At 43.2% G+C, this 25188-nt stretch overlaps 1 long non-coding RNA gene across 1 annotated transcript; it reads left to right on the top strand.

Annotated features, from left to right (window-relative positions):
• Positions 1 to 128: 128 nt before the first annotated feature.
• LOC122725147 lies at positions 129 to 1011 on the top strand. The gene is made up of 2 exons (XR_006352608.1): positions 129 to 405; positions 778 to 1011. It is a non-coding gene; the product is annotated as an uncharacterized LOC122725147 (long non-coding RNA).
• The last annotated feature ends 24177 nt before the right edge of the window (positions 1012 to 25188 follow it).

Below are 25188 nucleotides of genomic sequence, written 5' to 3'. Positions count from 1 at the left end.
CAGATTCCTTTCCAAAGAGATGGAACTGCTGAAATCAGGATAGAAATCAAATCAAAACTCCGGGAATTAGCATCATGCTTGAAAGTTAGGCAAAATTCCCTACCTGGTTCTTCACTAATCAAAGGAAAACGTGAGTTTGCAACTCTTCTTTTTCTGTTTCTTTTATACTATGATGCCTTATATTGGTGTTATTCTCTAGCTTATGAAATGCACAGAGTCATTATTTGAGCCTAAAAAAATTTCATAATTGATCTATTTTATTTCTTAGTTATTAGTTATTCGATAATTCTCCAAATATAAATTCACTAATCTCTTAAATCTCATCTTGAAGGTTGCATACATTTCTTGGCAAAAGTTTGGAATTCTTTACTCCTAATATTGCATTCCTTCCTCAAGACTTGGAAGGTAATAATTTTCTCTCACTTGTTTTTATTTACTAATTGAAGTTTTCAGTATTCTCTTAGAGTTATAAAACAATATTATTATGTGATTAAAAAATTACTAATACTATTTAATCACAAATATTATTAAATTAATATAATATAATTATTTTATTGTAATATATTAATAATTAAAAAAATAATATATTAATAATTAATATAATATAATTATTTTATTTAATCACAAGTGCAGTCTGAGCTACTATTTTGCTTTAATCACACTTGACTGATTGACTGTAATTAAAATCATAATCAAAATTGTCTCAATTTACTTTAATTCCTCCTCCCATTTTTATGAATTTAATTTATATATTTTTACTACATATATCTTGTGTAGGAAAATGAATGCCAATCGACAGTGGATGTATAATATTCCTCCAGACAGCGAAGATGGGACAACAGTCTTCCTCATTGATGCCATCATCGTCTGATATTCCTCCAGTTCATAGATCCCTTGGTGATTTACATATGGATTAGCATAATGTCATTTCTCACGTACTTAAATAATATATTTTATGATATGAATTTGATATTATTTGGATCCATTATATATTTTGAGATATTTTAAGTTTCTTAGTGTTGAACTATAGTAATGTTTTGAACTTTTAGATTGCAGAATTATGAAATGAAGTTTGTGTATATATTGTGTTTGATGTTTTATGTATTGGAATGTGTGTGTAAATATTGATATTATAACAGGTTTATAAATTTATTGAAAAAATGATATGAATCAGATTTAAATGCATTTATTAGTGACTAATCGGCCATAAAAATAAATTAAATAATAAATACTTTTTTAACTACCAATTTACTTCACATAGCGATCAAATGCTCTTTCCTGAGGCGATCAAATAACAATGAAATAGCGATCAAAACAGTGACTATTTAGCGACTAAAATTTAACGACCAATTTACTTTCACATAGCGATCAAATGCTCTTCCCTGAGACGATCAAATAACAACGAAACAGCGACTATTTAGCGACCAAAATTTAGCGACCATTTAGCGACCAAACAGCGACTAATATTTTTAATACCTAATTTGCCTTGACACCAAATTAGCGACCAAAAAATGGTCGCTGATTGGTCGCTATTTTAGCGACCAATTTCCAGATTGTCGCAAAAAATTCAGCGACTGGCCAAACACCGACCATTTCATTTTGGTCGCTAAATGGTCGCTATTTCATAATAGCGACCAAATTCTGCCTTTTAGCGACCAAAATTTTGGTCGCTAAATCACTGTTTTTTTGTAGTGTTCGGGGGCCGAATGTGCCTCCGCATGCATGCCATGTTCGGCGGTCGAACATGAGGTTCGGCCGCCGAACCTGGACTTCCCTCACTCATGCTTTCGGGGGCCTAACGTGCCTCCAAAACGCATGCATGTTCGGCGGCCGAACTTGACTTTCGGCGGCCGAACCTGGGTTTTCCTCCAAGGACTTTTCATGCAAAAACTCATTTAATTTCATACTTAAAACCATTAAAAACATGAAAACATTTTACAAAAACATGATTTTACCCCTTCTAGAGGTCTCCGACATCCGAGATCCCACCGGACGGTAGGAATTCCGGTATCGGAGTCTAGCCGGGTATTACATTCTCCCCCCCTTAAGAACATTCGTCCCCGAATGTTCCTCAACCAGCACATGCATAGCAAACAACATAACATACACATGAAACACATAGAGACTAACCTTAAAAGAGATGAGGATATTGCCGGAGCATGGACTCCCGTGTCTCCCAAGTGCATTCTTCCATATTGCGGTGGTTCCACAGGACTTTCACCATCGGGATTTCCTTGTTTCTCAGCTTTCTGATCTGGGTGTCTAGGATCCGTACTGGCTGCTCAACATAGGTGAGATCCTCTTGGATCTCCACATCAGGCTCACTAAGAACCTTGCCCGGATCTGACACGAATTTTCTCAACATAGAAACATGGAAAACCGGGTGGATTCTTGCCATAGAAGCAGGTAAATCCAGCTTGTACGATACATTCCCAATCTTTTGCAAGACTTCAAAGGGTCCGATGTACCGCGGAGCCAGCTTACCTTTCTTCCCGAACCGAACCACTCCTTTCATTGGAGACACCTTAAGCAATACCAGATCCCCCTCCTGAAACTCTACTAGTCTTCTGCGGATGTCTGCATAACTCTTCTGTCTGCTTGCAGCTGTCTTGATTCTTTCTCTGATTAAGGGTACCACCCTGCTGGTGATCTCTACTAGCTCAGGCCCTGCCAAGGCCTTTCCTCCAACTTCTTCCCAGCAAACAGGTGACCTGCACTTCCTCCCATATAAAGCTTCATATGGAGCCATCCCGATGCTAGCATGATGGCTGTTATTGTAGGCAAACTCCACCAAAGGTAGATGTTGCCTCCAAGAACCGCCAAAGTCTAGCACACACATTCTTAGCATATCTTCTATGGTCTGGATGGTCCTCTCTGACTGTCCGTCTGTCTGTGGGTGGAAGGCAGTGCTGAAATCCAACCTAGTACCCATAGCATTCTGCAGACTCCGCCAAAACCTGGAGGTGAACTGGGGTCCTCTATCTGACACTATAGAAACAGGAACCCCATGCAGTCTGACTATCTCATCAATGTACACCTGCGCCAACTTGTCCACAGAATAGCAACTCCTGACAGGGATGAAGTGAGCAGATTTGGTGAGTCTGTCCACAATCACCCATATGGAGTCCAATCTGTTGGACGTCGCCGGTAACCCCACTACGAAGTCCATAGCTATATTCTCCCATTTCCACTCTGGAATAGGTAGCGGGTTAAGCATTCCAGCCGGCTTCTGATGTTCCAGCTTCACCCTCTGACATATCTCGCAAGCTGACACAAACTGTGCCACTTCTCTCTTCATAGCTGGCCACCAATAAACTTTCTTCAGATCTTGATACATCTTGGTGGCCCCGGGGTGAATGTTGTATCTTGCATTATGAGCCTCTCTCATAATGTCTCCTTTTAGCCCTATGTCATCTGGTACACACAACCGACTCCCATAGCGGAGGATCCCCCTATTGTCAAATCTGAACTCACTGTCCTTGCCTGACTGAACAGTCCTGGCAATCTTCACTAACTCTGGGTCCTCATGCTGTTTCTGAGCCACCTGCTCCAGAAACACGGGTGTCACTTTCATCTGAGCAATCAAGGCACCTGTACCAGACAACTCCAACTGTAGACCTTCCTCAATGAGCTTGTAAAACTCCTTCACCACTGGTCTCCTCTCTGCCGTGATGTGGAATAGACTGCCTAGTGACTTCCGGCTTAGAGCGTCCGCCACGACATTCGCCTTACCCGGATGATACTGAATCTTGCAATCATAGTCACTCAGCAACTCTACCCATCTCCTTTGTCTCAAATTTAAATCTCTTTGACTCAAGATGTATTGCAGGCTCTTATGATCCGTAAAGATCTCACATTTAACCCCATAGAGGTAGTGCCTCCACATCTTGAGTGCAAAGATTACTGCTGCCATCTCAAGGTCATGTGTGGGGTAATTCAACTCATGCTTCTTCAGCTGCCTAGAAGCATAAGCAATCACCCTCTCATTTTGCATAAGCACACAACCCAGTCCCACATGGGACGCATCACAAAAGACTGTAAAGTCTTCTTCACTAGATGGCAGAGCTAAAACTGGTGTTGAAGTCAACATCTTCTTAAGCTCTTCAAAACTCTCCTCGCACTGGTCGGTCCACAGAAACTTCTGATTCTTCCTGGTTAGTCTGGTCAGAGGAGCTGCAATTTTCGAGAAGTCCTGAACGAACCTCCTGTAGTAACCTGCCAAACCCAAGAAACTCCTGATCTCTGTCACTGAAGTGGGCCTAGGCCAGTTAGCCACAGTTTCTGTCTTCTTGGGGTCCACCTCAATCCCATTCTCTGACACTACATGCCCCAAGAACGAAATGCTCCTTAGCCAAAACTCACACTTGGAGAACTTGGCATACAAGCCATGTTCCCTCAAGGTCTGTAGAACCAACCTCAGATGATGGGCATGCTCCTCTGCATTCCTGGAATACACCAAGATATCATCTATGAAGACAATAACAAAGTGATCCAGGTACTGGCTAAACACTCTGTTCATGAGATCCATGAATGCTGCAGGGGCGTTAGTTAACCCGAACGGCATTACAAGGAACTCAAAATGCCCATATCTGGTCCTGAAAGCCGTCTTTGGTACATCCTCTTCCCTGATCCTCAACTGATGATACCCGGACCTCAGATCTATTTTGGAGAAACAACCCGCTCCTACTAGCTGGTCGAATAGATCGTCGATCCTTGGCAATGGGTACTTGTTCTTGGTAGTGACTTTGTTCAACTGCCTGTAGTTGATACAAAGTCTAAGGGATCCATCCTTCTTTCTCACAAACAGAACTGGAGCACCCCAGGGTGAGGTACTCGGTCGGATGAAGCCCTTGTCTACCAGCTCCTGCAACTGCTCCTTCAACTCTTTCAATTCTGCTGGCGCCATCCTGTAGGGAGGGATAGAGATCGATCGGGTTCCAGGCATCAGTTCTATCTCGAACTCTATCTCCCTAGCAGGTGGTAAACCTGGCAGCTCGTCTGGGAACACATCTAAGAACTCTCTAACCACTGGCACTGAGGCGGGCTCTCTAACCTGACTGCTAAGCTCTCTCACATGAGCCAAATACCCCTGACATCCCCTCCTGAGCAACCTACGAGCCTGAAGAGCTGATATCAGACCTCTAGGTGTACCCCTCCTGTCTCCTCTGAAGACAACCTCAGACCCATCCTGACCTCTGAACCTGACTACCTTGTCCCTGCAGTCCAAGGTAGCACCATGGGTAGATAGCCAGTCCATCCCTAGAATGACGTCAAAATCTGTCAAATCTAGAACCACTAGGTCGGCGGACAAGCATCTTCCCTCAACAAATACAGGACTACACTGGCAGACTGACTCTGCCACAGATGGATCACACTTGGGTCCACTGACCCAGAGAGGACACTCTAACCCGAAAGTCATCAGACCTAATCTCCCCACGGCTCTCGGAGCAATAAAAGAATGAGATGCGCCAGGGTCCATCAAGGCATATACATCTGAACAACCAATAATTAAGTTACCTGCCACCACGGTGTTAGATGCATCTGCCTCCTGCTGTGTCATTGTGAAGATCTGTGCCGGAGCTGATGGACCTTCACCTCTGAAACCCGCTGAAGAAGAGGCTGCCCCTCTCCCTCTGCCTCTGCCACTGGCCTGAGTCATGGCTGGAGCTGCTGGCTGCGCTACACTGCCTGAAGCTGTCTGCTGGGACTGAGCCACCGGGACTGCTCTTGGACAATCTCAAGCCATATGTCCCTCCTGACCACATCTGAAACAGGCGTTCGTCCCAAACCGACATACTCCCCTGTGTGGCTTACCACACCTCGCACAAACTACATTATCCGCACCAGAGCTTGAGCCACTCCCGAATCCCAGACTGGACTTGACTTTATTCCAGAACTTGTTCTTCTTACCCTTGGGCTTACCCCATCTCTTACTGCCTGAAGCTGCTGCACTCAGGGTAGAGGGATCTAATCTTCCCCCACCCGGAGTTTTAGAACCGGAAGACTGTGCCACTGACTGCTTAACTGTCCCTTGAACGATGGCACTGGCCTCCATTTTCCTGGCCATATCTACTATGGCATGGAAGCTCTCCCTGTCCACTGACTGGATCAAGGAGGAATACCTGGAATGGAGTTTCATAACATACCTCCTTGACCTCTTCGAATCTGTATCCAGACTCTGCCCAGAAAAAGGCAACAGCTCCAAAAATCTGTCGGTGAACTCCTCCACACCCATTTCATCCGTCTGCCTCAACTGTTCAAACTCTATCATCTTCAGCTCCCTTAAACTATCGGGAAAAGCCCATCCTGCAAACTCGTTTGCAAACTCTTCCCAAGTCATGCTGTCCACTCTCGGTTTCACATAATTCTTGAACCACTCCCGTGCCTTCTTGCACTTAAGCGTGAACCCGGCCATCTGAATGGCTAAACTGTCATCAGCCCCAATCTCATTTGTGATTACTTTAACCCTTTCAAGATACACAAATGGGTCATCCCCTTTTTCATACTGAGGGGCACCCAATTTCATGTAGTCGGTCATCTTAACCTTGCTCCCACTAGCTGAGCTAGGTCTAGGTGGCTGAACAACTGGGGCTGCTGGTTCTGTAGGTGGTGGAGGTGGTGCAACATTTTCTGAGGTAGGGTTTGCTGGATTTGGATAATAGGGTGGAGGTGGATACATTGGGTACTGAGAGTATGGTGGGTAGTATGGTGGGTATGGCATCTGTGTGGGATAAGGGGTGAAACTAGGGTAATCCGATGTACCTCCCATCGAATACCCGGGATGTTGTGAGAAATGTGGGTAGTGAGGTGGCTGTACAAATCCCGAGGCCTGAGTGCCTCCTTGGGACTCTCCCATACCTTCCTCTGACATGCTAACTCCCAGACTGCCATCCCTCCTCTGCTCTACATCCATCTCATCCCCCATGCTCTCAGACATTCCTCCCTGAACTGTTCCTCTGACTGATCTGCTTCTACCCAGATCCAAAGACCTTCTAGGGTCTCTTGCTGCTCTTTCTCGGTTAGACCTACTAGACATTGCCCTAGGCAATGCTGGAGGACGGGCGCTCATGCCCTCATCCTCAGGCGGTACTCCAGTCAATCTTGCTGATCGACGAGTTCCTCTCATCCTGTTTTCTGAAAAACAGTACACAACACATAAACATTAGCATCATATGGTTCATGTGGGCACACATGAACCCGCATCACATACATCACATATCATAGTATATCATTTATGCACATGTATATTATCATGGCATTTCACATCATTATGCAAGACAGGACTCCACATCCTATCCTAGTGGACATGATCTTTTCCTATTGTGCTTGACCTTCTATAACATCTATGAGCCCGACACTCTAGGTCCGACCATATGAACCTAGGGCTCTGATACCATTCTGTAACGACCCGGAAATCGGACCGCTACCGGCGCTAGGATCCGGATCGACTTAAGGCCGCCGGGACCCGTAGCAAGCCTGACATATAACCTGTAAACCTGTATAATCCCATACATGATCAACAACATACATAAAAATTAAAACTTTTCTTTCCATATACATCAACCAAACTCAACCTGTGCATAAACATAAACATAACTTTGATCCCTCTGTGGGATCTCATCTGTGCCCTCAATGGGTGACATACATCTGTTGAGTTGGTTTACATAAACATCATCAAAATCTCTAAGATCATGTATTAAAGGGATAGCACAATCTATCGTCAAGCACACACTAACATCCATAAACCTCATTACATAACTATACTGTACTTTCACATTACAATTTGATCATGTCCATTGCTAGCTATTACATAAGCATGACTTCTTTACTCTATCCGGACTCCCGCACTATACTGTACCTACAAGCCTGGGGGTAAAGGGAGAGGGGTGAGCTAAAAGCCCAGTGAGCTGAACTATAAAACATATTAACACTATGCTTTAATGAAATGCATCATAACACAGACAATTCACATAAGGGTTGGGTGAACTTGTCACCAATTAGTCCAAGCTAACATAGTGCCAGGCCGTAGCATGGGGTCCTGGTCTTCCTGTCATACATACATTACTTACCATTATTCCAGGGCCTCCTCTGGGCTCCTGGTCTTCGAGTCCACAATCGTGCCAGGCCGTAGAATGGGGTCCTGGTCTTCCTGTCATGGACTAATTGGGTCATCCAACATTCACCCACATCAACAACACATGATGCAATGCGGCATATTCGTGAAACTAATGCAATCACCCTATTGCATAATCATGATGCATGAAACATGATAAAACATTTAATTTAAAAGATTAAGTTTAGTTCCACTCACCTCTGGCTGACTCTGACAACACCGAAGCAGCTGAACTCACTGCTGGGGTCCTCGGTTCCTCGGGTCCGAACCTACACAGGTGGACTCAAATGAGGGACCAAACATACTTGAACATAACTCTAAAATACTCCCCAAAAATCCCCTAAAACATCATGAAAACATCACATAAAAACATGCAAGAAATGGCTGAACAGGGCACTTTCGGCGGCAGGTTCGGCGGCCGAAAGTCCCTCCAGAGCCGAAAGTCAGGCAGGTTCGGCGGCACCTTCGGCGGCCGAAACTCCCAGATAGAGACGAAACTCATGCATGTTCGGCGGCACTTTCGGCGGCCGAAACTGCCCGACAGAGACGAAAGTCTCCCTTTCGGGGGCAAGCTTCGGCAGCCGAAAGGCTGCCTTCCCAGCCATGTTCGGCGGCCGAAATTCCTTCGACTGCCGAACCTGGTTTCTGCCAAAGGGCAGAAACTTGGCTCCCAATGCACATTTCACCTCCAAACTTATCAAACATGCATCAAACCTATTCTACAACACAGAAACACAAGCATACATGTTCCTAGGGGTCTCAAACCATCATAAACCCCATCTACAACACATCAAGCAACTCACATTGTTCAAGAACACACATTTATACCCATAACTCAACATATATCCTAACATGCATTTCTACTCAAAGAACTCATAAAATCTTACTTAAAACACATAAGGAGCTTAAGATCGGCCCTTACCTCTTGAAGATCGAGAGGGAGACGACCTAAACTTGGAGATCCACGAAAATGAGCTCCTGAGTTCCCAAACCTCCAAAACTTGTTTCAAAAGTTCAAAACCTTCAAAAACAAGTTAAAACAAATGAAAATCTTGAAAGATTTAGTGGAAGATCATCAAAAATGGGTGAGGGACGGCGGAGACTCACCTTGGCCGAAAATGGGGAAAAAGCTCGTCCATTTTCGGCTAAGGGACCCTTTTATAGTGGCTGGCCAGACCACGTTCGGGGGCCGAATGTGCCTCCGCATGCATGCCATGTTCGGCGGCCGAACATGAGGTTCGGCGGCCGAACCTGGACTTCCCTCACTCATGCTTTCGGGGGCCTAACGTGCCTCCAAAACGCATGCATGTTCGGCGGCCGAACTTGACTTTCGGCGGCCGAACCTGGGTTTTCCTCCAAGGACTTTTCATGCAAAAACTCATTTAATTTCATACTTAAAACCATTAAAAACATGAAAACATTTTACAAAAACATGATTTTACCCCTTCTAGAGGTCTCCGACATCCGAGATCCCACCGGACGGTAGGAATTCCGGTATCGGAGTATAGCCGGGTATTACAGTTATCCCAGCATTGTGCATTCTTGGCTAACTCTAGTTGCCATTGAAGATAAGTAATTCGACTTTTAGTTTTTTGATCCAAAGATTTCTTCCAATCAAAAAGCTTCCATCTGCATTTCTTGATTTTAGCCCATACCCGATACAGATTGGTTCCATAGACTAGAGCATTCCAAGTATTTGAAATGATATTCTTTGTATCTGGTCTGTTAAGCCATCTCGTATCAAAGCAAAATAAGAGTTTCAATTTTTTGTTTGACCATGTAGAATCCAGTAAAATGGGTCTATTATCCGAGCCTTCATCTTGGAGATGTTGCACCATGGAATTTGGATAATGAGCCAACCAAGTTGATGAGAAAAAAGCCTGATCAATCCTTTCTCCAATATTCTTAGAACCATCCCTCCTATTATTCTATGTGAAAAAAGGGGCCATTGTAACCCAAGTCCAACATCCCATTCTATTAGAGAAGTCCCTGAATGATTGAATTTTGGCTACATAATGAGTATCACCTCCTTTTTTTTCATTTGGGTGGAGGAAGGAATTGAAGTCCCTTATCATGATAAACTCTCTAAGCATATTCTATTTCAGGTTGAGCAGAAAATCATATTGAGCGTGTCTTGCATTATCATCAAAATGAAGGTGCACTACTATAATATCCCAAACCTAATTGAATTGCAGAATAGTTATTCAAGCATGAACATAAAAGGAAGAGGAGGACATAATATTAATATCAAAAGACTATTTCCAAGCCATACAAATACCCCCAGCCAGGCCTCTAGGGTCCATAAAAGAGAAATTACAAAAATCACATTTCTAAACAAGTTTCCTAACAACTGGTGCTTGGTTTTTTGTTTACAAAATGCAAACCACATCAGGGGAATGAAATTTAGAAATTCCTTTTAAATTGTGAATTGTTAGGGAGTTTCCTACACCCTGACAACTCTGTAACGACCCAGAAACCGGACCACTACCGGCGCTAGGATCCAGATCGACTTAAGGTCGTCGGGACCCGTAGCAAGCCTACTATACATCCTGTACATCTGATAAAATCCCATACATGATCATACATCTTCATAAAAACTTTAAACTTTCACATATACTAAACTTGACCTGTGCATGCACTATACTGTAAACGTAAAACCCCATACTAGAGCCCTCATCAAATGCTCTAGTGGGTCAACAAATCATACATCAAGCTTGGTTCATCATTTCTTATCATTAAAACATTTCATAAAGATCATGTACAATAGGGATTAACCATAAATATTAGGGCCAAGCACAATACTAATCCTCATTACATTACTTTACATTTCATTACGTTACATTTCATGTCCACTATAACTCTATTACATAGCATAGCCATAACTCTGCTGGCTTTCCCATAGCTACCTGTACTCCTGCAAACCTGGGGGTTAGGGGAGAGAGGTGAGCTACAACAGCCCAGTGAGCAGAACTATAAAAATATTTAAATAAACATATGCCATTATGGAATGCATCACATCACAAGTAAATCACATCACGGATAGACTGACCCAAAAATCCCTCTACTCTGTGCCCGGTCCTCGGTGGAGCTCCTCAGGACTTCTGTTACATACATAAGCTCTGTGCCCGGCCCTCAATGGGGCTCCTCAGGACTTCTGTTACATAGCATGAAATCTAGAGGGCTAATGGGTCATCCTGTTATCCATCCACATCCACAATGAATAATGCAATGCGGCATATTCGTGGATTTTAATGCAAACAACCTATTACATATCATGATGCATGAACATGCTTAAAACATTTGCTTTCTGAAAATAAAGGATTAGTTTAGTTTCACTCACCTCTGGCTGACTCTGGACTAACTCTGAAGCAACTATCTCACTGCTGATCACCTCGGTTCCTCAAGTCCGATCCTACACAGGTGGACTCAAATGAGGGACCAAACATACTCTAACATAACTCTAAACATCTCCCCAAAAACCCCCCTAAAACATCATAAAACAGGCCTTGAAAACATGCAAAGGAAGGCTGGGTATGACACTTTCGATGACAGGTTCGGCAGCCAAAAGTCCCTCCAGAGCCGAAAGTCAGGCACTTTCGAGGGCAGGGTTCGGCGGCCGAAAGTCCTTCCAGAGTCGAAAGTCACCCACTTTCAAGGGCAGGTTCGGCGGCCGAAACTCCCTCCAGAGCCGAAAGTCCAAACTTTTGGGGGCGAGTTTAGGCGGCCTAAAGCTGCCTCTAGGCAAGTTCGGCGGCCGAACCTGGGCTCTCCTAAAGGGCAAAACCCGATTCTGCCTTGCATTCCCAGCCATCCACAACACTCTAACATGCATCCAACTATACTAAAACATGCATAAACACATTTTCAAGTATTTAGGGGCTTAAAACTAGTCTAAACCCCAACAAACATCATCATTAAGCATGCATTTGACATTTAACTATCATAAACCCTAACATTTTTCATTTACTCTATACATGCATCAAACACCCATACAACCCCTTAAAACTTAAAACATCATAAAAGACGTGGATCTACGCTTACCTCTTGAAGATCGAGAGGAGATGTGATCTAAGTTCGGAGATATGATCTAAGTTCGGAGATATGGAGGAACGAGCTCCGGGGGTCTCCATGCTTCAAAACTTGATCTTGATCTCAAAAATCTTCAAAAATAAGTAAAAACTCTTTAAAACTTGAAAGATTTGAAGGAAAACACAAAATCGACTAAAGGAAGGCGAAATCTCACCTATGTCCGAAAATAGAGAGAGAAAACTCGCCCGTTTTCGGACAAGGGGCCCTTTATAGGTGGCTGGCCAGACCACCTTCGGGGGCCAAAGGTGCCTCCGCAAGAGGCCAATGTTCGGCGGCCGAACATGAGGTTCGGCGGCCGAACCTGGCATTTTCCCCCTTGGTCTTTTCTTTCAAAACTCAATTTCTTTCTTATTAAAACCATAAAAACATATAAAAAAACATTTTAGAAAACCTTTATTTTACCCTTCTAGAAGGCTCCGACATCCGAGAAATTTCGGATTCCAACGGAGATTCCGCCGGAAGGTAGGAATTCCGATGCCGGGGTCTAGCCGGGTATTACATTCTTCCCTCCTTAAGAACATTCGTTCCCGAATGTTCAACAAACATGCATAGCAACAAGGAAGCACACATAAAACATAAAATACTAACCTTAGAAGAGATAGGGGTATTACTGGAGCATAGACTCCCGTGTCTCCCAGGTACATTCTTCTATATTATGGTGATTCTAAAGGACTTTCACCATCGGGATTTCTTTGTTCCTCAACTTTCTGATCTGCGCGTCTAGGATCCGCACTGGCTGCTCTACATAGGTGAGATCTCCTAGGATCTCCACATCAGGCTCATTAAGAACCTTGCCCGAATCTGACACGAACTTCCGTAACATGGAAACATGGAAAACCGAATGGATTCTCTCCATTGAAGTAGGTAGGTCTAGCTTGTACGATACATTCCCAACCTTTTGCAGGATTTCAAAGGGTCCGATGTACCATGGAGCCAGCTTACCTTTCTTCCCAAAGCGAATCACCCCTTTCATAGGAGACACCTTGAGCAACACCATATCTCCCTCCTGAAACTCTACATGCTTCTTGCAGACATCTGCATAACTCTTTTGCCTGCTCACAGCAGTCTTGATCCTTTCTATGATGATAGGCACTACTCTGCTGGTGATCTCTACTAGCTCAGGCCCTGCCAAGGCCCTTTCTCCAACTTCTTCCCAGCAGACAGGTGACCTGCACTTCGTTCCATACAAAGCTTCATATGGAGCCATCCCTATGCTAGCATGATAGCTGTTATTGTAGGCAAACTCCACCAAAGGTAGATGTTGCCTCCAAGAACCGCCAAAATCTAGCACACACATTCTGAGCATATTTTCTATTGTCTGGATGGTCCTCTCTGACTATCTGTCAGTCTGTAGATGGAAAGCCGTGCTAAAATCCAGCCTGGTACCCATAGCATTCTGCAAACTCCGCCAAAACCTGGAGGTAAACTGGGGTCTCCTATCTGACACAATTGAAACGGGAGCCCCATGCAACCTCACAACCTCTTCCACATACACCTGTGCCAATTTGTCCACAGAATAGACACTCCTGACAGGGATGAAGTGAGCAGATTTGGTCAGTCTGTCCACAACCACCCATATGGAGTCTAATCTGTTGGACGTTGCCGGTAACCCCACCACAAAATCCATAGCTATATTCTCCCATTTCCACTCTGGAATCGGTAGTGGGTTAAGCATTCCAACCGGCTTCTGATGTTCCAACTTCACCCTCTGACATACTTCGCAGGCGGACACGAACTGTGCCACTTCTCTCTTCATAGCTGGCCACCAATAAACTTTCTTCAGATCCTGATACATCTTGGTGGCTCCAGGGTGAACGCTGTATCTGGCATTATGAGCTTCCCTCATAATGTCTCCCTTCAGACTCACGTCATCTGGTATACATAACCTATTCCCATAGTGGAGGATCCCTTTGTTGTCAAATCTGAACTCTTCATTTTTGCCTGCCTGGACAGCTCTGGCTATCTTTACCAACTCTGGGTCCTCATGCTGTTTCTGAGCTACCTGCTCCAGAAACACGGGTGTCACTCTCATCTGAGCGATCAAAGCACCTGTACCAGACAACTCCAACTGTAACCCTTCATCAATGAGCTTATAGAATTCCCTCACCACCGGTCTCCTCTTTGCTGTAATATGGGATAGACTGCTAAGTGACTTCCGGCTTAGGGCATCTGCCACAACATTTGCCTTACCCGGATGGTACTGAATTTTACAATCATAGTCACTAAGCAGTTCTACCCATCTTCTCTGCCTCAGGTTCAACTCTCTTTGACTCAAGATGTATTGCAAGCTCTTATGATCTGTGAAGATCTCACATTTCACCCCATAAAGGTAATGCCTCCACATCTTGAGTGCAAAGATCACAGCTGCCATCTCTAGGTCATGTGTAGGATAATTCAACTCATGCTTCTTCAGCTGCCTAGAAGCATAAGCAATTACCCTCTCATTCTGCATCAATACACAACCTAGTCCCACACGGGACACATCACAAAACACTGTGAAATCTTCAATACTGGTAGGCAGAGCTAACACCGGTGTTGACATTAACCTTTTCTTCAACTCTTCAAAGCTTTCCTTGCACTGATCAGACCACACAAACCTCTGGCTCTTCTTGGTCAATCTGGTCATAGGAGCGGTAATTTTAGAGAAGTCCTGAACGAACCTCCTGTAGTAACCTGCCAAACCCAGAAAACTCTTAATCTCTGTAACTGTAGTGGGTCTAGGCCAGTTAGCTACAGCTTCTACCTTTTTGGGGTCCACTTCAATTCCTTTCTCTGACACAACATGCCCCAAGAATGAGATGCTCCTCAACCAGAATTCACACTTGGAGAACTTAGCATACAAGCCATGCTCCCTCAGGGTCTGCAGAACTATCCTCAGATGATGGGCATGCTCCTCTGCGTCTCTGGAATACACTAAGATATCATCAATGAAGACAATAACAAAGTGATCTAGATACTGGCTAAAAACTCTGTTCATGAGGTCCATGAATGCTGCAGGGGCATTGGTTAGCCCAAACGGCATTACTAGGAACTCATAATGCCCATATTTGGTCTTGAACGCCGTCTTCGGCACATCGTCCTCTCTGATTCTCAGCTAGTGATACCCGGATCTCAGATCTATTTTTGAGAAACAACCTGCTCTTGCTAGCTGGTCGAATAGATCGTCGATCCTAGGTAACGGATACTTATTCTTGGTAGTGACTTTGTTCAACTGCCTGTAGTCGATACAAAGTCTTAGGGATCCATCCTTCTTCTTTACAAACAACACTGGAGCACCCCAAGGTGAGGTACTCGGTCGGATGAAACCTTTGTCTACCAACTCTTGCAACTGATCCTTTAGCTCCTTCAACTCTGCTGGTGCCATCCTGTAGGGAGGGATAGAGATTGGTCTGGTTCCAGACATCACTTCTATCTCGAACTCTATCTCCCTAGCAGGTGGTAGTCCTGGAAGCTCATCTGGGAAGACATCTAGAAACTCTCTGACCACGGGCACTGAGGCGGGCTCCTTAACCTGACTATCAAGCTCTCTCACATGAGCTAGAAACCCCTGACAACCTCTCCTGAGCAACCTACGAGCCTGTAGGGCTGATATCAAACCTCTAGGTGTACCCCTCCTGTCTCCTCTGAAGACAACCTCTGACCCATCCTGATCTCTGAACCTGACTACCTTGTCTCTGCAGTCCAAGGTAGCACCATGAGCAGATAGCCAATCCATCTCTAGAATGACATCAAAATCTGTCAAGTCTAGAACCACAAGGTCGGCTGAAAGGCATCTATCCTCAACAAACACTGGACTGAACCGGCAGACTGACTCTGCCACATATGGATCACACTTGGGTCCACTGACCCAAAGGGGACACTTTAACCCAGAGACTATCAAACCCATTCTATCTACGACTCTCGGAGCAACAAAAAAATGAGATGCACCAGGGTCCATTAAAGCATACACATCAGAACAACCAATGATGAGATTACCTGACACCACAGTGTTGGATGTGTTCGCCTCCTGCTGTGTCATAGTGAAGATCCGAGCTGGAGCTGATGGACCTTCACCCCGGGAACCTGCTGAAGAAGAGGCTGCCCCTCTCCCTCTCCCTCTGCCTCTGCCACTGCCCTGTGTCATGGCTAGAGCTACTGGTTGAGCCACACTACCAGAAGCTGTCTGCTGGGATGGTGTCATAAAGGCTACTCTAGGACACTCCCGAGCTATGGGTCCCTCCTGACCACATCTGTAACATGCTGATGTCCCAAACCGACAGGCTCCCTTGTGCAGCTTACCACACCTCAAGCATTCTGAACCATCTGATCCTGAGCTCGAGCCACCACCTAAACCCAGACCGGACTTCAACTGGTTCCAGAACTTATTCTTCTTCGGCTTTTTAGAGCCTCTGACCCACTTTTTGCTACCCGAAGCTGCTGCACTCAAAGAAGAGAGGTCAAACTTCTCTGAACCTGGGGTCTTGGAACCCGAAGATTGTGCCACCTGCTGTTTCACTGTCCCCTATATAATGGCACTAGCCTCCTCTTTCGTGCTGCATCCACTATGGTGTGGAAGTCCTCTCTCTCTGCTACTAGAATTAAGGAGGAATACCTGGGGTGGAGCCTCATGGTATACCTCCTAGCTTTCTTTTGATATGTATCATATGCCTGGCCCACATACTGCAGCAACTCCAGAAACTTGTCGGTGTACTCATCTACACTCATCTCTTCTGTTTGCCTTAGCTGTTCAAACTCCACAACTTTCAGCTCTTTGGAACTATCAGGAAAAGCCCATCCTATAAACTCATTTGCAAACTGCTCCCAGGATAAGCTCTCCAACCTCGGGTCCACATAATTCTTAAACCATTCTCTTGCTTTCTTGCACTTCAAAGTGAACCCCGTCATCTGAATGGCTCTACTATCATTTGCCCCCAACTCATCTGTAATCATCTTTACTGTTTTGAGATACTTAAACGGATCATCACCTATCTTGTACTTGGGAGCATCCAGCTTCAGGTAATCTGTCATCTTTACCTTGCTCCCCACAGATGAGCTAGGTCTAGGCGTTTGGATATCAGGGACTATAGGTGCTACTGGTGGAGGAGGAGGTGCAGCATTCCCTGGGTTAGGGTTTGCTGGACTTGGATAGAAGGGTGAGGGTGGATACATAGGGTACTGGGGATAAGGTGGGTAAAAGGGAGGATAGGGCATGAAGGTAGGATATGGATTATAACCGGAGTAATCCGATGTACCCCCCATCGGATACCCTGGGCCCTGTGGAAAGGGTTGGTGTTGTGGTGGGTAAGCATACCCCGAGGCCTGAGTGCCTCCTTGAGATTCTTCCATACCATACTCATGCCCAAACTACCGTCTCTTCTCTGTTCATCCTCCTCTACCTCCCTCACATCAGCCGACATTCTACCCGAATCTGTCCTCCTCCTGTTCACATCAAAAGACCTTCTAAGGCCTCTTGATGTCCCTTCCCTGCTAGATCTAATAGACATTGCACTCGGTAATGCAGGGGGACGGGCATCCATGCCCTCATTCTCTGGTGGGACTCCAGTCAATCGTGCAGATCGACGAGTGCCTCGCATTCTGTTCTCTGAAACAATATATACACATAACATTAGCATCACATGGTTCATGTGGAAACACATGAACCCGCATCACATACATCACATAACATTAATGCACATGCATATAATCATGGCATTTCACATCATCATCAAGATAGGACTCTACATCCTATCCTAGTGGACATGATTTTTCCTATTGTGCTTGCCCTTCTATGACATCTATGAGCCCGACACTCTAGGTCCGACCATATGAACCTAGGGCTCTAAAACCACTCTGTAACGTCCCGAAAATCGGACCGCTACCGGCATTAGGATTCAGATCGACTTAAGGTGGCCGGGACCCGTAGCAAGCCTACTATACATCCTGTACATCTGATAAAATCCCATACATGATCATACATTTTCAAAAAAACTTTAAACTTTCACATATACCAAGCTTGACCTATGCATGCACTATACTGTAAACGTAAAACCCCATACTAGAGCCCTCATCAAATGCTCTAGTGGGTCAACATATCATACATCAAGCTTGGTTCATCATTTCTTATCATTAAAACATTTCATAAAGATCATGTACAACATGGATTAACCATAAACATTAGGGCCAAGCACAATACTAATCCTCATTACATTACTTTACATTTCATTACGTTACATTTCATGTCCATTATAACTCTTTTACATAGCATAGCCATAACTCTGCTGGCTTTCCCATAGCTACCTGTACTCCTGCAAACCTGGGGGTTAGGGGAGAGGGGTGAGCTACAACAGCCTAGTGAGCAGAACTATAAAAATATTTAAATAAACATATGCCATTATGGAATGCGTCACATCACAAGTAAATCACATCACGGATGGACTGACCCAAAAATCCCTCTACTCTGTGCCCGGCCCTCGGTGGAGCTCCTCAGGACTTCTGTTACATACATAAGCTCTGTGCTCGGCCCTCGGTGGGGCTCCTCAGGACTTCTGTTACATAGCATGAAATCTAGAGGGCTAATGGGTTGTCCTGTTGTCCATCCACACCCACAATGAATAATGCAATGCGACATATTCGTGGATTCTAATGCAAACAACCTGTTACATATCATGATGCATGAACATGCTTAAAACATTTGTTTTCTGAAAATAAAGGATTAGTTTAGTTCCACTCACCTCTAGCTGACTCTGGACTAACTCTGAAGCAACTATCTCACTGCTGATCACCTCGGTTCCTCAAGTCCGATCCTACGCAGGTGGACTCAAATGAGGGACCAAACATACTCTAACATAACTCTAAACATCTCCTCAAAAACCCCCCTAAAACATCATAAAACATGCCTTGAAAACATGCAAAGGAAGGCTGGGCAGGGCACTTTCGGCTGCAGATTAGGCGGCTGAAAGTCCCTCCATAGCCGAAAGTCAAGCACTTTCGGGGGCAGGGTTCGGCGACCGAAAGTCCTTCCAGAGTTGAAAGTCACCTACTTTCGGGGGCAGGTTCGGCGGCCAAAACTCCCTCCAGAACCGAAAGTCCAAACTTTCGGGGGCGAGTTTAGGCGGCCTAAAGCTGCCTCTAGGCAGGTTTGGCAGCCGAACCTGGGCTCTCCCAAAGGGCAGAACCCGATTCTGCCTTGCATTCCCAGCCATCCACAACACTCCAACATGCATCCAACTATACTAAAACATGCATAAACATATTTTCAAGCATTTAGGGGCTTAAAACTAGCCTAAACCCCAACAAACATCATCATTAAGCATGCATTTGACATTTAACTATCATAAACCCTAACATTTTTCATTTACTCTATACATGCATCAAACACCCATACAACCCCTTAAAACTTACTTAAAACATCATAAAACAAGTGGATCTACGCTTACCTCTTGAAGATCGAGAGGAGATGTGATCCAAGCTCGGAGATATGGAGGAACGAGCTCCGAGGGTCTCCAAGCTTCAAAACTTGATCTTGATCTCAAAAATCTTCAAAAACAAGTAAAAACTCATTAAAACTTTAAAGATTTGAAGGAAACACAAAATCGACCAAAGGAAGGCGAAATCTCACCTATGTCCGAAAATAGAGAGAGAAAACTCGCCCGTTTTCGGACAAGGGGCCCTTTATAGGTGGCTGGCCAGACCACCTTCGGGGGCCAAAGGTGCCTCCGCAAGAGGCCAATGTTCGGCGGCCGAACATGAGGTTCGGCGGCCGAACCTGGCATTTTTCCCCTTGGTCTTTTCTTTCAAAACTCAATTTCTTTCTTATTAAAACCATAAAAACATATAAAAAACATTTTAGAAAACCTTTATTTTACCCTTCTAGAAGGCTCTGACATCCAAGGAATTTCGAATTCCAATGGAGATTCAGCCAGAAGGTAGAAATTCCGATGCCAGGGTCTAGCCGGGTATTACAATTCCAAGCCAAGATCTTCATTTATTGAGGTGGGACTAGTTGGGGCTGGTTTCCTCTACCCGTTCAGTTTTTGGAACAAGAGTGCAACATCTCTTGTTGTTGCTTTCATCCTTTTCAATAACTTTTTCTCTTTTCATTCGATTCTAACTGTATTTCTCCCTCTTTCAATTGTTCAATAATCACTTACGTACTCTGTTTATTCTTTGTTCTGGCTAATCTTTTCCATTTGTGCTTAGTAGGAATCTCCTGAGTAACTTCAAGTGCCACTGCAGTAGTTTGTTGAGTATGACTCTACATTATATTTTGCTTCAAAGTATTTGGATGGAATAATTCTATTGCAAAAGGATAAGATTATTTAAAGACATAATTTGCTGAGGCTCATAATCTTTAGCTAGTATATCCAAAGGGGGTGCATTAGTTAACAAGGCTTAAATTCCTTGCAGCCTAAGAATTTTTGAGTTTTTTTTTAGATCAGAAGAGTGGGTTCATTTTTTTTTTGGGGGGTGTTTGGGCTTTGGGTTAAAGGATTACTGGGCTTTGGTTTAAAGCAAACTGTTTGGTTGAAGAGGATTCAGCTTGTTTGGTTGAGAAGGGTTGAGAAACTGGGCCCCTATCTACACTGCCCAAAAGAGGTGTATCAAGATGGTGGGGTCTATCTTTGTCTTCACCTATGATATGAGGTTCATTAATGTTCACTGAGTGAGAGTACGAGGCATCTAGCAGAGGGGGGCAGATTTGTAAAAGGTGCTCAGAATTAATATCTTCTCTCCCAATAGAGCTCATATAGTCACCAAAAAAAGGCTGGGTATTTGGGCTCGAGGTACTAGGTCTGAGACTTTAAGGATGGTTCTTTTCGAGGTAGGCTCTCCGCTCAAGGTTGCACAGAAAAGGAAAGGTTGGGTGTTCGATGGGTTATACAATGATGCTTTGAGAAGGATAGATGATTGCCCGATTTCAAGTATGTGTGATGAAAAATTGTGTGGTTTTTTGGTATTTGGAGATTCTATTCAACATCGGTGAGGGAAGGGAAACTAGATTTTGAGGTTGTGGAAAAGGAAAAGGTAGGGTTTTGCTTGGATTGTGAGGTGTCTGAGTTTTGATTGAAGGGAAGAAGGTTTGCTGGACTGATTTGCTTTTGGGCATCCAAAGGTTGGAAAAGTAAGGTTGGAGGTAAAGCTGGTTTGAAGAGCAAGTTGGGATTCGGAAAATGAACTTATGTGTTAGAGTTGTGAGCAATAGATTCGGGTAAGGGTTGCAGGTTTTCCATACCTGTTTTAGTTGGAAAGATAGATGAATGTTTGATTAAGGCAGGTGCTTTTGTCTAGGGCCCAAAACGAGATTTGCTAGTTCCACCTTCTTGCAGGACTGACTCCACCAGCTTATTGCAAGCCTTGTTGACTGTGCGGTTATCGAAGCCGGTCAAAAATAACCTTTTTGGTTATCAATAATTTTACAACTGTAGATAGTGGCAAAAGGATCGAATCCACAGGAAATTGATACTTACCTATTTTCCTTATCAAGACCAAGTAAATAAACTGAAAGTAAATAAACTGAAAGCAAAATAAAAAGGGCAGTTTTGAGATTGATTCAATGAAACTAATACTGAAAGCAATAAAGTAAAGCGAATAATTAAAGTAAAGGAATTCAAATATGAGAAAAGCTCTAGTTGAAGAATTGGATCCACTTCAATTGTTCGGATTGATCATTGATACTTAGGTTCTTTTGTTTGATTCAATAAATTAGTTATGGAGATGAAAGACGCTTCTCACCACCATATCCCTCCTTAAGCATAAATTGATTAGGGAACGTCCTCTAACTAATCACTAATCAACAAATTGCCAAGGAACGTCCTTGGGCCTTTGGCATCTAACAACTGTCAATTGCATTAAGAAATAGAGAGACCTAATTCTAGCTACCCAAACGCATGGTGATATTGCTAGATCATGCAATTTCCTTAGTTTTTACACCAAGAGTTACTTGTGTTTGAATAATTCAAGCAATTATGGACTTAAAACTATCCAAACTAACAAATTATTACATTGCAATCAAGAATCAATTGGCAGGAATTGATCTAAATCACAAAATAACAATGGAATTAAGCATGAAATTGCATAAATATTGAAAAACAAAAGATAAACAATGTATGTTCAGATCTCCCAATCCATAAAACAACCAAAGTTTCACCTAATCTTCAACTAGAAACAAGAGTTTCAGCCACTCATGGCTGAAACAAAACCAAAAAAATAAAAAGAAAGGGAGAAGGAGATAATGGCCGACGGCCTTAGAAGGAGAAGAGACTTGTGTGGCCGATTCTTGGAAGAAGGGAAGAGTGGTTCGGCTCCTTTGTGGGGTATTTATAGGCTGAAAGAGTTGCCCCAGGTTTCCTTGTGAGGTGAAACCTTCTTTTCAATTTCAAATTTTGAATGTCCTCTTTTGAATTTTGAATTTTGAATGCTTGAAAGGTAAATGCATCTTCTTGAGATTTGGCTTCTTGAACAAGCTAAATTTTGAATTTTGAATGTGCATCTCCTTGAGATTTGGCTTCCTTAACAAGGAAGAGGCTTCTTGAAGATTTGAAATTTGAATTTCAAATTGCTCTGCTGAATGTACTTTTCTTATTTATCACTTTCCTTATTTATCTCCTCTTCAACTACAACTTGGCTTGTGCAAGCCTGCTTGTTCTCCTTTATCCTATTTTAGGCAGTTTTAAGAGCATTTTTACCAAATTACCTCTTTACACCATTTTCTGCAAAATAAGATCAAAACCACAAAATTAGGTAGAAAAAGTGTAAATTAACATTAATAACATCATAATAAAATGGTCTAAATTTGGACTGATCAAATATCCCCACACCTAACCTTTTACTTGTCCTCAAGTAAATAAATTTAGTCAAACAAGCTCTCTTTGCTACTTGATCCTTTATTTCCACTTAAGCTCTTAACCTAGACCCCTACTTTGAAGCATTGCAGTGAAGAGTGTATGCACCAAGGGTACTCTCCTTCTCCCTTTACCTACCATGGCTAGTATTTATTTTCCTCTTTATTTCCGCTTAAGCTCTTACCCTAGACCCCTACTTTGAAGCATTGCAGTGAAGAGTGTATGCACCAAGGTTACTCTCCTTCTCCCTTTACCTACCATGGCTAGTATTTATTTTCCTCAAGAGAGAGATTATACATGCACATATTCTTATTCAGTTAAGACTTTTCTTAGCTTTCGGAGTGACTTGCCCTTAACTTGAAGTACTTTATTCAGCTTTTTGCACTTAATCTTGCTTGAAAAAGTCACCAACCTTTTGACGTGAAGGTACATATTTGTGATACCCATCCCTAGTTACTCAATTGGTTACTTGTCCAAGTGGCTACTAGCTCTGTTCATAGTCTTTGACCATTGAAACAGTTTTTAATTTGTGCTCTTGAAGTCTTTGCCTTCGCTGAATTTCTTTTTCTCAATGAATTGGGCAAATCAATACCAATTGCTAAAATAAGCCATATTTCATTATTCACACATCTTTCAATTTATTATTCTCTCTAATGAGTAATGTCATATATTTTTCACCATGGCAAGCTCAAAGATTCAATTCAAAAGGAAATTCCCAACAATGAATACAACTCACTGCAATTGATTCAACTTAGGTTTAAAGAGTCATCACATCAATGGGTCATGGAAAGAAAGCTCATTCAACATAGTCTATGTGTTTGAGTAAAGCAAATCAAAACAGAAAAAGAAAAAAACTGTGGCTACATGTGTGTGCAATAAAGCAAAAATAACAAAGATGAAAAATGTGTGCAAACTAAAAATTAAAGCTAAAATAAAAGTTCAGAGATATGCACCCCCACACCTAATTCATGCATTGTCCTCAATGTATTGGAAATATTAAAGTTCAAAGGAAACTGAGTACTCCCCTGGTGTGGTTTGTGTGGTGCGATCCATTAAGCAAGCTGAGGAGGAGGATGCAGTGGAACTCCTTCCACTACTTGCACTGTGAACCCTTCATAGTATGGTTTCATATATGGTTCATCCCAAACATCGTGTCTTGCACTCTTCTTTATTTTGTTTGCATACCATGGTTCATCAGTTTGGGTATGAAAGATATGTTCATAGAAGCCATTCTCACTTTCTACACATTCTGGAAGTTGACGTATGGGGAGTGTAACGACCCGAAATCGGACCGCTACCAGCGCTAGGATCTAGATCAACTTAAGATCGCCGGGACCCGTAGCAAGCCTAACATACAACCTGTCATACCTGATAAATCCCATACATGATCATACATTTACATAAAAACTTAAACTTTCCATCTACCAAGCTTGACCTGTGCATGCACTGAAACTGAATACATAAAACCCCCACACTAAAGCCCTCATCAAATGCTCTAGTTGGGTCAACATTTCATACATCAAGCTTGGTTTACATCACATTAATAAAACATTACATAAAGATCATGTATCAAAAGGGATTAACCATAAACTCTAGGGTCAAGCACAATACTAATCATCAATACAATTCTTATACAATATCTTACATTACATTATCTTTCATGTCCACCACTAACTATTACATACACTATTCCTTTACTCTTGCTGACCTCCTGGTCTATCCTGAACCTGCAAGCCTGGGGGTTAAGGGAAGGAGTGAGCTACTAGAGCCCAGTGAGCATAATAGTAAAACAGTATATTAAAACATATGCTTTCATGAAATGCATCACATCACAAACAATTCACATCAAGGATGGACTTGTCACCAATAGCCCTCTATACATTCCAATGGTGCTAGGGGCGTAGAATGGGCCTCACTGGACTTCCGTACCATATTATCGTCATCATATCATATCAAGGACTAATGGGTCATCCAACATCCATCCACATCAATATCATAGTATGCAATGCAACATATTCGTGAATTCTAATGCAAACAACCTAGTATATATCATGGCATTCGTGATGCATGAACATACTCAAAATTTATTTGCTTTGAAATATAAAAATCCATTCTACTCACCTCAGGCTGACTCTGAACAGACTCTGATGCAACTATCTCACTGCT

The sequence above is a fragment of the Manihot esculenta genome, chromosome 11, assembly GCF_001659605.2.
Source record: "Manihot esculenta cultivar AM560-2 chromosome 11, M.esculenta_v8, whole genome shotgun sequence".
Taxonomy (NCBI): domain Eukaryota; kingdom Viridiplantae; phylum Streptophyta; class Magnoliopsida; order Malpighiales; family Euphorbiaceae; genus Manihot; species Manihot esculenta.
Note: the sequence above shows the minus strand (reverse complement) of the source record. Positions and strands in the feature narration are given on the sequence as shown.